The sequence below is a fragment of the Perna viridis genome, chromosome 14, assembly GCF_037379345.1.
Source record: "Perna viridis isolate PV_CMFRI_1.1 ecotype Kerala chromosome 14, ASM3737934v1, whole genome shotgun sequence".
NCBI lineage: Eukaryota > Metazoa > Mollusca > Bivalvia > Mytilida > Mytilidae > Perna > Perna viridis.
The window spans coordinates 28,441,549-28,456,564 of NC_142458.1; the positions used below are offsets into that span (position 1 = coordinate 28,441,549).

Below are 15,016 nucleotides of genomic sequence, written 5' to 3' on the forward strand. Positions count from 1 at the left end.
CCGAATGTGCAAGAATAAACAATGCTAAAATTCCGATGGCTTAATTGCATTCTGGAATTTGGTACTTTCATTTGATTATGATTTCGATTAGCGTCTTCGGAGTATAAAAATGTATGCTGGTTTGATACTGTATGAATATTAAATAGGTGACAAACAAAGGGATGCTTATAGAAACAAAATTCAAGGGAACTAAGATTCTAGCGAAAATCAAAATGATGTAATCTAGGGACATAGAAAACAGACACAGACAACGAAGAACTTAAAATTACCAAAATAATACATACAAAATCACAAATGTAAATGAGCAAATCGGACCCCACTCAAAATTAGGAGCATGGACCTACCAGGTGCGTCGGAAAGGTAGGCTTCCTCTAGAAAACACCGGATAAGCTGCTCATAAAAAGTCAATTCCGGGGTAGATAAAAGAGGAAAGGAAAACTATGACACGTTGAACAAATAGATTTGAATGTTGCAGCTGGAAGCACAGAAACGATTTGCAAGTTCCTTGTCGACCATAAAACTTCTGTAGTGATAACTTGAAGTAACATAATTCTCTTCCAGAAGCCAAATTGTAAGAAGTCTAGCGCGGTACAAAAGTTCTGTGCAAGCTCATGCTCGTAGTAATGCCTGATAATAGTTGAGTAATTTTGTGATACAAACATTTTTGTGATATCAAATTCAGTTGTTATTTGACAACATTTTAAAACCACGTGTCCTTCAGCTTGTGGAATATTTTTGTATGTAAAAGAAAACGAAAATCAATTCTCTGGTTTTGGATTTTTCATGGTGTTTGTTAAAAGGTGCTAGACTTGAAAGTTAATAACACGTCTTGGAAATATCAAACAATATGTCACCCATGACGTTTTTGTTGCGAGTCTTTTTCCAACATGTTGTGTGTAAATGGAATAATACCTATATTTCATCTGTGAAATTAAGAAGAACTAACTGTCATAACAAGTTGTAACAATTTAAATAAAATCCTAAATGAAAAAAAGTTAAAACAGGTTGCCTTCAGAATGAACAAGTCTTAAATGATATCAATAATGTTTATTGAAAATTTTTCATGGTGAGTTTGGCAGATGTAGAGAAAACCTAAAAGATAATGCACAGCTACAATTTATTATTCGTGGTGTTTAACACTTCTGATAACAACATGTCAAGCATTATGTAATAAAAAGGACACTTACTCCCTTGTATCATTTATTATAGAGAATGGTACTTTGGATGAGAAACGACTAAGAAAAATACATTTCTTAGTTCAAAAAAATAAGTATTGATTAATTGAATGAGTAAAATTAAGAGAAAAAAAAACAATGAGGCTGGCAATGAAAAGAGGACAATTGACATTGATTGATAATTTAAGACAGGTTCATTTCAATGATGTACTCTAAAATATAATGATCGAGTTATAGTTTTCATAAAAAGAAAGGCACGATATCATTAAAAAATAATCTTTTGTTATATTTTTTACTTGGAATATATCCGGCATTTCCTTCATATCCAAGCACATTAATAAAACTGAGACGAGACAAAGACCGATAGAAGTCAGTGTGGTTAAGCAACATATATTGGGTAAATCAACGTCCATTGTAGACATATCTACGATTAATTACCATAAACTTTGTCCTAATATTTGACAACATGTGTGTATTGATTCACACAATATCACATGCATCTTTATTAAGCCCCAGTATAATCTCTAAAGGTTAATGTAATTTTCTCTGACAAAATGTTCTCTGCACATGATAGGTCTTTAGTGTCACTTGCCGCCATCGTATCAACGTTAAAAGTGCTGTTGCACTTTTACGTCATTTAGAAATGTGGCGTTTTAATTTAATGCGTCCATATAAGACAATCAAGCAAACAAGCACATACAAACAAAAAGAACTTTTACTTGACATTATGTTTTTGACCTTGGTGATATACTCTGATTTACCGTCTATGTACTGGATTCCTAATTTCTACAAGAATCTATACAAACACGTTACATAAGTGGATCTGAAATATGTACCACCAAACCTCTTTCAAAACTGTTAACTTCTATACTCATAGCTGTCAAAGAGTGTCTCCAGTCTTACCACATCCCTTGTAACTCCTGTAGTGGTATTAATTCAATTTGAATTCTGAAAAGTTCGAAAGATCTTTTGGCGACCCTCATTTCAAGATTATTATCAGAATATAACCTATGATTTTTCAACACTGTATACTTCTATTCCCCATTCTTAGTTAAAATCCCGACTCAAAAACATTATACATCGTTGTTTCTCCAAAAAAGATGGTACACCTAGATACGAATATATAGATCTTGGTAGAGATTCCTCATACTTTGTAAAAATAATTCCAAATCATATTCCAAATATACAGAAGATATTTTCAAAATGCTGGATTTTTTTTATAGATAACATATTTGTCTGGTGTTGTGGACGCGTTTTTCAACAAACGGTAGGCATTCCAATGGGAACAAATTGTGCTCCTCCACCTATTTCTTCAGTCTAAAGAGGCTGACTTCATAGCTGATCTCTCATCATTAAATTGTCGTGCATTTTTGTCAGTGCTTATTACTGATGCATTGGGATATTTTTTTCTGTCAAATGGCAGTACATGTTCCTCTGTCGACTATATAACTTATTCATATTCCGTTTTAAATTCGTCAGAAAAAAAAATTAAAAGTCATTACTGATACTTTGAAATTCCAAGTGCATTTTAAATAGAAATATTTACCAAACAGTTTGTATAAATGACAGTATTCTGTCTAGGTCTTCCCTTCGATATACATACAATAAATGCTTGTGAGGAAAACACTACGAATGTAAACTCTTAGAACTTAATAGTTTAAACGTTCCTTACCATATTTAGCAGCTTTGGTTAAAGTGCTCAAGTTATTCGTTACGCGAAAGAGATTGACAGTTTGACAAAATCGTTGCAGTGAAAATAAATATGGGAAAAATAAATCTGAAACGCTCAAATCATCACAATAGTTCATTGCAGTAATAGTAATGACATTTCATTATTTTTATATTTGTTTAGATACAAATGTGTCAATATAATAAACATGTTCTGAGACACATTGCTAAATTCATGGTATGGAAAACGTAATACATATTTATCTACGTGTAAATTGTCGTGTAAAATGTCAACATTTCACCAAAGAGCAAATAAATAGAAGTTATTGTCGTATTAAAGTTCCATTTATTTCTAGACTTGGTTATCATCTCTATGTTATCAACAAGGCTTTGTTAAATTACTAGCTATACAATGCATATTTTGAACAAATTTCAGTAATGTTAGTGTTTAATCTTAACCTTTATATTTTGTTATTTAAAACAGTTTTCTGTATTTTTTTTTTTTTTTTTGGGGGGGGGAATATTAATATAAAGCACTCAAAAAAGGGAAGGGGAGGGTACTAAAAATTTTGGCAGAAGGATATTGGTGTACTGCTTTAATAGTGAATTTTTTCATGTTGAAAAGAAGAGAAAACAAACTTTGAGCATAATTACATAAAACTGTATATCATAAAATTGCAACATTTAGAATTGAATTCATACCAAGTTTGGTTCAAATTGATCAAATAGTGTCAGAGGAGAGTTTTGGAGACATAACATAAAATAGCAAAGAAACCTCAAAAAAGGCAATAACTCCAACATGGCTCAATGAATTAAAACAAAAATTTGACAACGGGTAGATCTGATCATGCAGAACAGTTTTATCTATGTCAGAATTTAGCTTAACCTACTGTATGACCCCTCTGTTTTATTTTTAGTGACAGCGGCCATGTTTTTCTACGGATCAAAATTCCCCACATCAGTTCTATGCAGGATATCCAAAGAAACATTCATGATCTTGTAAATAATGTTCGTGATTCTCAATGGACTAGTGGAATGGAATACAATCTGGAAATAGAAAACGTATGCAAATTATTTTCTTTTATAAGTCTTCGTATAATTTGATGCTTTAATAACTGATAAACATTTTTTTTTTATAAAGATCAATGTCGACGTCAAACGTGAACTTTCTTTTTAGAACAAAACAAAAAATAGTTCACACATTTTATACATGAACACTACCTACCAAGCCTTTGTTTACACGCACTGATAATCATTTTTGATAATAAAAAAAAAGAAACTTAATATGACCGACATACATTTTCCCTATTATGCTGTTGTTGTGTAAAATATTCAACCTTTCACCAAAGATCAAACACACAGAAGTTCAATTTATTTCTAGACCTGTTTATCATCTCTTTATATTATCACGACAAGGGAGATAAGTAATTCCTCCTTAATTACCCATATCACACTGTATACATACAAACTTAGTACCTTGTATATATATAGACAAAAACTTCCAAACTAAACCCGTTTAGGACTTGGTTGGTTCGGTTTGGACAGTTGTTTGGTACACACATGTTCAAGTACCACACTCTCTAAAGAAAAGATTGGAAAAAACATAAATCTGTGCTATCCTCTTTTGGTCTCTCTACCAAGGATGATAAATGTGATTTACCGTGTATGTACTGGATTCCTTAACGCCACAAGAATCCATACAAACAACGTTACATAACTGGATCTGCAAAATGTACCACCAAACCTCTTTCAAAACTTTTAACTTCTATACTCACAGCTGTATAAGAGGGTTTGCAGTCTTACCACAACACTTGTTACTCCCGTAGTGGTATCAATTCAATATGGATTCAGAAAAATTCGAAAGATCTTTTGGAGGCAATCAGTTCAAGACTATGATGGTACACCTAGATACAAATATGTAGTTCCTGGTAGTTCTTGGTTGCTGGAATTTTTAATCGACAACATATGTGTCCAGTGTAGTGGAAGCGTTTTTCAACAAACGGTCGGCATTCCAATGGAAAAAAATTGTGCTCCTCTATTTGCTGACCAATTCCTTTACTCTTATGAGGCTGATTTTATAGCTGATCTGATCGGAAAGAAAGAATATCGTTTAGCTAGATCCTTAAATCTCAGTTTCCGTTATATAAATGACTTATTATCGTTAAAGGATACTACAGACACTGTGAAGTCAGCCACATATCTTGACCTACACATAGAGATCGACGGTAAAGGGAAACTATTGACCAAGCTTTACGACAAACGTGATGAATTTTCATTCAGATTTTTCAACTTTCCTTTCATCTGTGGCAGCATCTCTTCAGCACCTGCGTGTGGACTTTTCATATCACAACTCAAACGTTATGTCAGAGCTTGCCATAAGTACGCAGACGTTTTGTATCGCGCTAGACTTCTTATAATTAGGCTTCTCGAACAGGGCAATGTTGCTAAAAGATTGAAGTCACACTATACAAGTTTTATGGTCGTAAGCATGAACTCGTGGATCGTTATGGCGTATCCATATGGACCATGAAAACTAATTTGTTCGACGGTTCATAGTTTCCCTTTCCTCTTTCGCATACCCGGATTGGACTTTTTATGAGCAACTCGGTGGGTGTTTCTAGACAAGCAGAGCACGCTTACCCTACCGGTGCACCTGGTCCATGCTCCCAGTTTTTAGTGGAGTGCGAGATACTCATTTACTTTTGTAGTTTTTTGTGTATGATTTAATTGCATTGTATTCATTGATGTGTATTTCTCTTTCACATGTCTGGTCCTTGTCCCTGGATTACATTCTTTTAATTACCGCTATAAGCTTGGTTACTTTGATAACTCTTAAACATCGCAACGATTTTTTATTTAGGTTTGGCATGTTTGCAAGGGAGAGTATTTTTTATGAATGATTTAAAATTTCTCCTGTGTTATGTATTAAAACAGTGGATCTGTATTCTAAAATTTCTTCTCGACAACACATTTTTTCAACAAAGTATCGGCATTTTAATGGGCACTAATTGTGCCCTTATTCAACCCGATCTGTTTTTTTATTCGTGTGAATCTGTTTACAACCACAATCTTGTGCAAAACATAAATGTTAAAGAGGCTATTCCTTATATTTTACATACCGATAAATTAATGCAGTTCTCTTGATTAATAATCCCGAATATGGAGAATGGCTATCGTTTATTTATTAACCATAACACTTAAATGAGACTACTGACACAGCTTCCTCTGCGTAATTTGTGGTCGTTTCATGATTTCCGGTGTTTGCCCTGATAACGCTAATTGTTATTTTGGATTCCTATTGACTTTTCCTTTTGATTTCTGCCAATATTTTATCAGATCTGTGATTTTGTAATTTTCCGTCATGTTAAATAAAATATGATAAAATAATAAAAGAACAATTAAAGTGTATTTTAATAATTGCAATTGTTTAATCAACCAGATTATCATGTTTTATTGCTTAGCTGACAAAAATGAATTAAATGAAGCAAAGCATTCAAAGGCCAACCACTAATTCATGTTTTCAAGGAAAATGTCTTTAATGTTAATGTTTTCTGCTTGCTTTTCATTTATATATTAAATATAAGTGTTTCAAAATCTTATTCTATTTATATGTGTCTTGTTAAGACAGCAGTTTGGATAATTCCAGGTTTGGTCAATGCTGGATCGTGCTTGCTGTTTCTATATGTAATGTTTCATTTGATTAAGATTTCGATCAGCCTCTTAGAAGTATAATACAAGATAAGTATGCTGGTTTGAAGATGTATGAATATTAAACAGGTGACAAACAATATGATGCTTATAGAAACAGTAATGTAATCTAGGGAACCAAACCTCTGGCTGAAATTAAACAAATGTAATCCAGGGACAAAGACTAGACAGGGAAAACAGACACACACAACAAAGAACATGAAATAACAAAATAATATATTCAAAGAAACAAAGGTAAATGAGCAAATCGGACTCCACTCATATCAGAGAGCATGGACCAGGTGCATCGGCAGAGTAAGCGTCCACTGCATTTTTAGAAATACCCGATGAGCCGCTCATAAAAAGTCAAGTCCGGCTTGATGAAGGAGGAAAGGAAAACTAAGATAAGTTGAACAAATAGATTCTTATTGTGCAGCTGGATTTATCGTTACGATCCACGAGTTAATGAAAGAACCATTAAACTTCTGAGTGATGACTTCAATCTTGTAGCACCATAATCCTGTTCCAGAATCTTTAGCGCGGTACAAACAATCTGCGTAAGTTTATGATTTCTTTCGATACAAAATTCAGGTTATTGTTTCATGTCATTCGAAAACCACATGTCTTTTCAGCATTTGGAATATGTTTGTCTTTTGTAACTTAAGTGTCATAATTTTTAGTGTAAACAATAGCGCTCTGTTCAGCAAAAAACTTACTGTCGTTTGATTAAACAAAATGTAGGCATAATAAAAGATCAATATGTAAATTAAAAGTGTTTCATCAATATATTTTACACGAAAGTGCCATTTGTGTAAACGTTATCTCTGGCAGTGGACGATACGATAAATATTCGAGTGAAAAATAAAAAAAAAAGAGAAATAGGTATGTAACCATTCCAGAAGGTTGCCGTCGAATTGTTAACTGAAATATTCATTTGATTTATAATTGAATGTGTAAATGTGTGCTTCCTTGATTTTGACATGAGAACAATCTTAGAGAAACAGTTTTATGGTCGTCTTAATGAACTCGTGGATCGTTATAGTGTATCCAGAAGCACCATGAAAACTTATTTTTTCAACCTGTTATATTTATTTCTTTTTCATCTTTCTTCTACCATAGACTTAACTTTTTATGAGCAATTTGTTGGGTGTTTCTAGAAAAGCAGAGTACGCTTACCCTACCAGTGCACCTGGTCCATGCTCCAAGTTTTTAGTGGAGTCCGAGTTGCTCATGTATTTTTACTATTTTGTATGTATTATTTAGGTTATTCTATGTTATTTGTTGTGTATGCCATGTCTAGTCTTTGGATTATATTATTTTGATTCCCGCTAATGGTTGTTCCTTGATTTCTCGTTTTCATGGTAAAAAGGATACAACCTATTTTGAGAATAAAGAAAACATTTGTGTAAAACGATATAGATATATTGTACAGTATAGCAACTTCTTTTTACCTTTCTTCCATGGGACTCGTATCGCTGGGATATATATGGCGATGGCACCTGAACTAAGTCCCGCGTTCTAGACCACAGACATGTAAATAGGCAAAACAAAAAAAACAAAAACAAAAAAAAAAACAAGAAAATACAATTATAGACTTAAGGTCAGAACTGGGAATCAAAGTATTTGTTTTTTTTTATTTAGGACTTTGAAAGTAAATAAAAAACTCAGATAATGTTTTACGAGCTTTATTACAGTCCAATGAGAAGTAAGCACTTTTTTATATTTTTTACTTACAAGCTGGTAAATGGACGTCCAGAAAAAACCGGGCAGTGGGTTGCATAATACAAAAATTGATTTAAAACTACTATGTTTTTCATATCGCAAATGTATAACTTTGCATGCATTATTATGGTTATTTTATGTTCTTTATAGTGTCTGTCAGTTTTCTATGTCCCTGGATAACATTCCTTTGATTTCTGCTAGAATATTGGTTCCCTCTGTTACTCTTTCTCAAAACTTAGAATGTGTGTTTTTGATTAAAAGCAACGATTGAAGAGAAGTAAATACTAATCCGATGGAGCAGTGTAGCGAATAGAGTCGTCACATTCTAGGACGTTTGTATAATATTGATTTGTTGTGACAAGCATCATAAATTACTAAAATTAGCTATATAGCCTAGCTGGACGAGTGGTCTAAGGTGCTGGACTTTGTGCAGGTGGTGTTGTCATAGATGTCCGCCGGTACGAGTCCCGCGGAGGGAACGACCAAAAATTTGCATTTGGCAGAAGATGGTAAAATTTAAATTGCATATTTCGGATAACTGATATCCTTCTTTAGCATAAAACTCATACAACTTTATGGGCATAAAACTCACAAAACTTCACGAGCATAACACTCACAAAGTTCAAGAACAAAACAGATTCAGAAGCTGAATCGCGTACGCTGTGGGTGCTTGTACCTTTATCAAAGGCTCACATAAGCAACTGATAAGGAGCCCGAATGAAAATAACAAAGGGTGGTCTTTTTATCAAAATTAAAAGTAAAACTTAACTGTGGAAAACAATTTTTAAAAAAAGTCAAAATATAGTACGGCGTATTGATGTATAGCATGTAGTGCAGTACCAGACTTAGACCAAGACCTAAAATTGAATTTATTACACCTGGAGAAGTTGTTTGTAATTTCTTCATCCAAAAGCTTTCCCGAGATACTCTTTTACATTTTAACCAGTTTTTATAATGTTCTATGATCGTAACAACAATGTTGTGGAGATCCTCCTGAGTGTGTCCGGCGGATCTAACATGGCGATTTAGAGGGAGGTCTGGTTTGCATTTATAGTCACTTCGATGACCATTCATACGCCTGTTGTAAGGTTGTTTTGTTTCGCCAACGTACTGCATACCACATCGGCACTGGAGAAGATATATCGTATTTTCGGTGTTGCAAATTTAATCAAGGGAACAAAGGCTGTAGCGGTAATCAAAAGAATTTAATCCAGGGACAAATACCAGACATGGAAAACAGACATACACAACAAAGAACACAAAGAAACTAAAATCATACATACAAAGTAACAAAACTAAATGAGTAACTCGAACTCCACTAAAAACTGGGAGCATGGATCTGGTGCACCGGTAGGGTAAGCGTCCTCTGCTTTTCTAGAAACACCCGCCAAGCTGCTCATAAAAAGTCAAGTCCGGGGTAGACAAACGAGGAAAGGAAAACTATGACCCGTTGAATAAATCAGTTTTCATGGTGTTGATGGATACACCATAACGATCCACGAGTTCATGATGATGACCATAAAACTTCTGTAGTGATGACTTCAACCTTGTAGCAACATAACCCTGTTCCAGAAGCCTATTTGTTAGAGTTCTAGCGCGATACATGAACACTCCATACGCAGGAGCCGACGGGATGTTGCCACAGATGAAAGGAAAGTTGACAATTCTGAATGAAAAGTCATCACGTTTGTCGTAAAATTTGGTCAATAGTTTTCCTTTATCACCGATTTCTAAGTGCAGGTCAAGATATGAGGCTGACTTCACAGTGTCTGTAGTATCCTTTACTACAGTCACGTCGCTAAAATGGCAAATTCCTTTCCAGTGCAGGAGCTTTTAAACGTTTTGGTGTACAGGTCTTACATCTTTTATCTCCACATGGTCGACACTGGCCCGTTGTATTTTGTTTGGGCTGAGATGAAATCTCTACTCTTACTAGGGCATTTCCTAGGCTCCTAGGTCTACGGAATGCCAGAACTTGGGCCCCAGGAAAGAGCTTGGAGAGCTTGGGATGTTTTTGCATGTCTTTCTAATTTAAATGCAGTAACTGCCAGAGTTTCCCAAAGGCTGGATGGTATGTAAGCACAAAAGGAACCCTTTTGTTCTTTTTCTAAGGTTTGTACTCGAGGAGATCATTACGGCTGATGTTGTTAGCACGTTCAAATTATCTAGACGTTTGTTGGTGGTATCGTCAGATGAGCAAATACGCCGTATTCGAAGTGCTTGGCTGTATGGTATGCTTTTAGTACAATGTTTTGGGTGACAACTATTGGTAGATAAGTATTGGTGACTATCAGTTGGTTTGCTATGAAGATCCATGGACATTTCCCCGTCTTTTACAAACGTAGTAGTATCCAAAAATGTGATTTTAGTATCAGAAATTTCATGAGTGAATTTGATTGATGGATGAACATTGTTGGCATGTGTGATAAAATTGTCTAAATTTTGTTTCTATTTCCTGTTTTATGAGGGTCTAAAACTATTGACTAATGTGAGTGATTGTGACTCATATTTCTGTCAAAGTTTTACAAAAATGTCATATTCCAGCATATGTATGAGCGCGAGCACTGTTAATTTCTATGAGGGTCTAAAATTAATGACTAAAAAGCTAAAATTTTCAATATATCTATCATATAGTGGCTCTGACACATTAGTTTTAGTCAAAATTCTTTAAAAATGTCATATTCTTGCAAAATGTATGAGTGCGAACACTTTTTATTTCCATGAGTGTCTAAAAATAATGACAAAAATCCTAAATCTTTCAATATAACTATCATATGGTAGCTGCGACACATTATTTTGAGTCAAAATTCTTTAAAAATGTCATATTCTTGCAAAATGTAGAAGTGCGGGCACTTTTTATTTCCACGAGTGTCTAAAATTAATGACTAAAATCACAGTGAACAAAAATAAGTATAGTCTGTCACAGGGAAAGTGACTTTCCCACTGTCTTGAACTGTGAATTCCTGTCAAATAACTGTACAAGAACTATAAAGTACTATTATTATTTGGTAGAGGTCATGGCAGTATATAACAGTCCTTACCATCGTATTTGTATTCACGGCTAACTGGTCCTAATATTCTGCCATTTGACCCTCAGTGTAATTTAAAACTAATATCAGTATAAATGAATATGAATTTGCTGTTTAACTAATAACTAATGCATCAGAAATCGCAGATGATTTTTTTAATTATTATTTCGTATCCTCCTGTCAGTTTGCCACACTGTAAAGTTTGTTATGAAATCAATTTCATATAATAAAGAAAAGTTTTTTTTTATACTTTTCATTATTACTTAAACAATGATGCCTTGAAAAAATCTGTCAGACATGATACCTTTACAGGTACAGAGTGAAGTATACGATTATGTGTGATGGTCCTTGAGGGAATCGAAACGGAATGATATTCCTCTTGAACTTGTCAGCGTGACAATGTGTCTTGTGCTTTATAAGCTTGATGGTGACGGGTTTTTTCATTGACAAAAGCGTGGTACTAGAGGGACAAAAAAAAAAAAAAAAAATAAAAAATACCGAAACGGTCAAAATGCTCTGAACATACACTGAATTTACTGAACAAAAATATGTGTAGTATTATTCAGTGATTCAGTGCAAATTCAGTGCGTGTTACTCGAATCGTGCTCTGAGTTTTTGTTGTAATTTCAAAAACATTTTTTATTTTGTTTCATGTTGCATAATTTGACTCCTACATGTACAACTGTCTGTCAATCCCCAACCGACACCTGTGTCACGAATGGCCAAACCGTGAAAAGATGAAAGAAGCCGCCAACGCTATCTTTTATTGTAGCTAAAGCGTCATTTGAAATTAATATCTATGGCAAAGTAAGTCTGATACACAAGTTGTTGGTATTGATCGATATCCAAACAGACCAAAGTAAAGAGTACGTAATATATACATGTATATTATCTCAGGTAAGGGGGTCATGAATTTATTATAAATATTGCAAAATCAATATATATATATATATATATATGCACCACTGAGGTTTTTTTTTATTAAGAATTATTGAATATGAAAAAGTTTGTTTCAAACTCCTGCTCGCCTCGTGTTGTCGTAAAAGGCGACTAAATAGTGCTCAGAACCCTAGGCGGGGTCTACGGCGCTCTGCCATAGAGCAACTGGGTTGTGTACCCCAGGTAGTGGAATGGAGTACCCCTGGCGTGTTACATGTTGGGGATGTCAGGCTTTAATACGGGAAAACCTGACCGTAAACCATAGTGGTGCACCGTTTGTGGAAAGATGTCACGTTCCGCGCACGTTAAAGAACCCTACACTGTGATATTCTCCACAGGAGGCTAAATTGTCCGATCTTACCTATCTCTCCCTATTTCCAGTGAAAATCAAAATTTGTCGACCCTATCATCCTTGTGTCCCATCCCAGTTTTCATTTCATCATCATTTCATGTTCATTTGATCATCCACTTCATGTTCATCGCCTGTATATAGTGCAATATTGCTGCTCGAGCGTTAAACGCCAATAATCAGTCAATCAAACTCCTGGTCTAATATCACAAGTTCTTAAAATTTGTTTTTTGTTTTATTTATTTAAACGTTGGTTAAAAATTGCACCGATGCGGTAAGTACTGCATATTACTTAGGTAAATGTAAAGATCTATTTTTATTTTTATTTTTTACTAAAACTAATAACCGTGACCCTTTCCGGTGACGCTCTACACACATCATCTGCATCATGTGTATGCTTCTTTTTTTTCCTGAAGAACCAGTTACTTCTGCATCGGGACATATTCTTTCTTTCTCTCTTTCTTTCTGTACTTGTACAACCAATGTCGCCACTTGCCAATTGCAAATTAACAAGCATTTATATTTCAAGTTACATGTATACAAAAAAGTCAAGCGTATGCATGCAATACTTTGTTAATGTTAGAATTGAGTCCTATTAAACAGCAATTTTGATGGAAATATCTCGTGATAGTAAAGAGCAAAACTCACAAGAGAACATATCGGGAATATATTCCGGAACCCCTATAAATAACTAATAAAAGCTTCCGTAATTAAATTCGCATACAGTGACCTTCACTATACGTCATTTACAACGGATTACCTTTAATTCAGATAAAGTCTGTTTTGGTAACACACATTCCCTTTTCATTTTATTAACCGAAATACTAGTAGCAAGGGCTTTCGATAAGGTAAAATCAGTCTATACCAGGCTATATAAGTATGCTCATTATTTATTTCATTTTTCCGACGGAGTCGGTATAGTTTCGCTTTATACCCTTTGACCTTAAAGACGCTCTTCCATGAAAACGCAAGTCACCTGATGGCAATTCTGTTTCCAGATTGGCAAAATACTTATAACAGTGGCTTCAAAAATAAACTGTATGGTAATTACGTGACATGTGTTATTTTCTTGAATGAAATGTAGAATATTAAAAGTAAAAATAACAAGATTTTACTGCGTCATTTTACAAGACAGTAAAAGTTTCGCTCATTTAAAGCAAGTGTTCATTTTGCAAGTGTGCAAAAGCATTGACACTGAATTAATAAGCCTTTGGTGTTTCTACTGAACGTATCCTAAGACGTGTGAAATACCACATGTACATACAATTGAACCACGTACACTCTCAAAGGCGAATTGGGGGACCGGTGTCCCCCTTTTAGGTCGGAATAATTTAGTTGATTATTCAATGAAGTGACTGATCCATGACAAAACCAACCCCATCTTAGGCCAGTCAGGGGCACCCTGAGAATATCTGGATCTGCCTCAGTGATACGTGTCAATTTCATCCATGGATTGACGTATAACCACATAGTGCTTTTATGGTACTAAAGTGACAATATATGAATAAACTGGAACACCTTTCTGTTTGAAAATTGTGTCAATGAAATATTATGATGTATAATTCGAATTAAATGTCAGTGATAATATTTCAAAATTGTAGTACAGTAGTCTAGACTCCCATCAATCTCCACCCTAAACTGTTTTAACATTCATGATCAAAGGCTTTGCCTTTTAAATTCTGGATCCACCGCCTTGTAATAGAGCTTAACTGCTTCTCACAAGAGATGTTTTATTGTCGGCAAATTTAAGACAGTTACTGCATTCTAAGAGTTCAAGACTGTCAACTCACGAAGTAAGCTCGCTCGGACTAACGATGACATTCTTTCAATTCGTTCCAATTACATAGTACTGTATTAATTTGATGAATCAATCATAATGTATGTGTAAAGAGAATGTAGATACACATTGTTTGTTAAAAATAAAATATTAGTGAATCAGGAATATCGGAAAAAGGGGGAGTCGCTGAAAATTTATGTCATTTTTAATAAAAGTCCAATGGCAAGTCAAGCGCCCCACATCATATCTCGAGATTTGAGATATAGTATTTGTACGTCCGTTCGTTCGTCCATTTAGTGGCGATCTCTATTGTTACATTCGATTTACTATTGTAACATAGTACATGTAATATTAAGTCTGTGTTGACATATATAAATAAGCATCAGCGATACATTGACAATTTACTGACTTCTCTCTGACATCAATATCCACATGTTCATTCAATTCGAATAAAATAGATCTCAGAAGTTCAACGAAACACCATTTCAACAAAACTCAATCACTCATGATGTCGAATCAATTGAAACAATTGAGAAGGATAGGGCTGTAAATGGTAATCAGTACTCACCGAAAATTATTAAGATAATTCGAGACTTGTTTTGATTGTCGACACTGCCTGCCAGTTGGCATGAGACTGTCGGGATCAGTCGAAACTAGGAAAAAATTGTCA

The 15,016-nt window shown here is 34.4% G+C and overlaps 1 long non-coding RNA gene across 2 annotated transcripts in view; it reads right to left on the minus strand.

Annotated features, from left to right (window-relative positions):
- Nucleotides 1-3,327: 3,327 nt before the first annotated feature.
- LOC148598892 (uncharacterized) overlaps nucleotides 3,328-15,016 on the minus strand; it is a 28,416-nt gene continuing 16,727 nt past the window's right edge. The window contains exons 3-4 of one of the 2 annotated variants that reach the window (XR_015918498.1): nucleotides 14,915-14,999; nucleotides 3,328-3,890 (exon numbers count right to left, since the gene is read on the minus strand). This is a non-coding gene — a long non-coding RNA (uncharacterized LOC148598892). Of the gene's footprint in view, nucleotides 3,891-12,349; nucleotides 13,061-14,914; nucleotides 15,000-15,016 lie in introns of those variants that run through there. The other variant, XR_015918499.1, reaches the window with a different exon arrangement.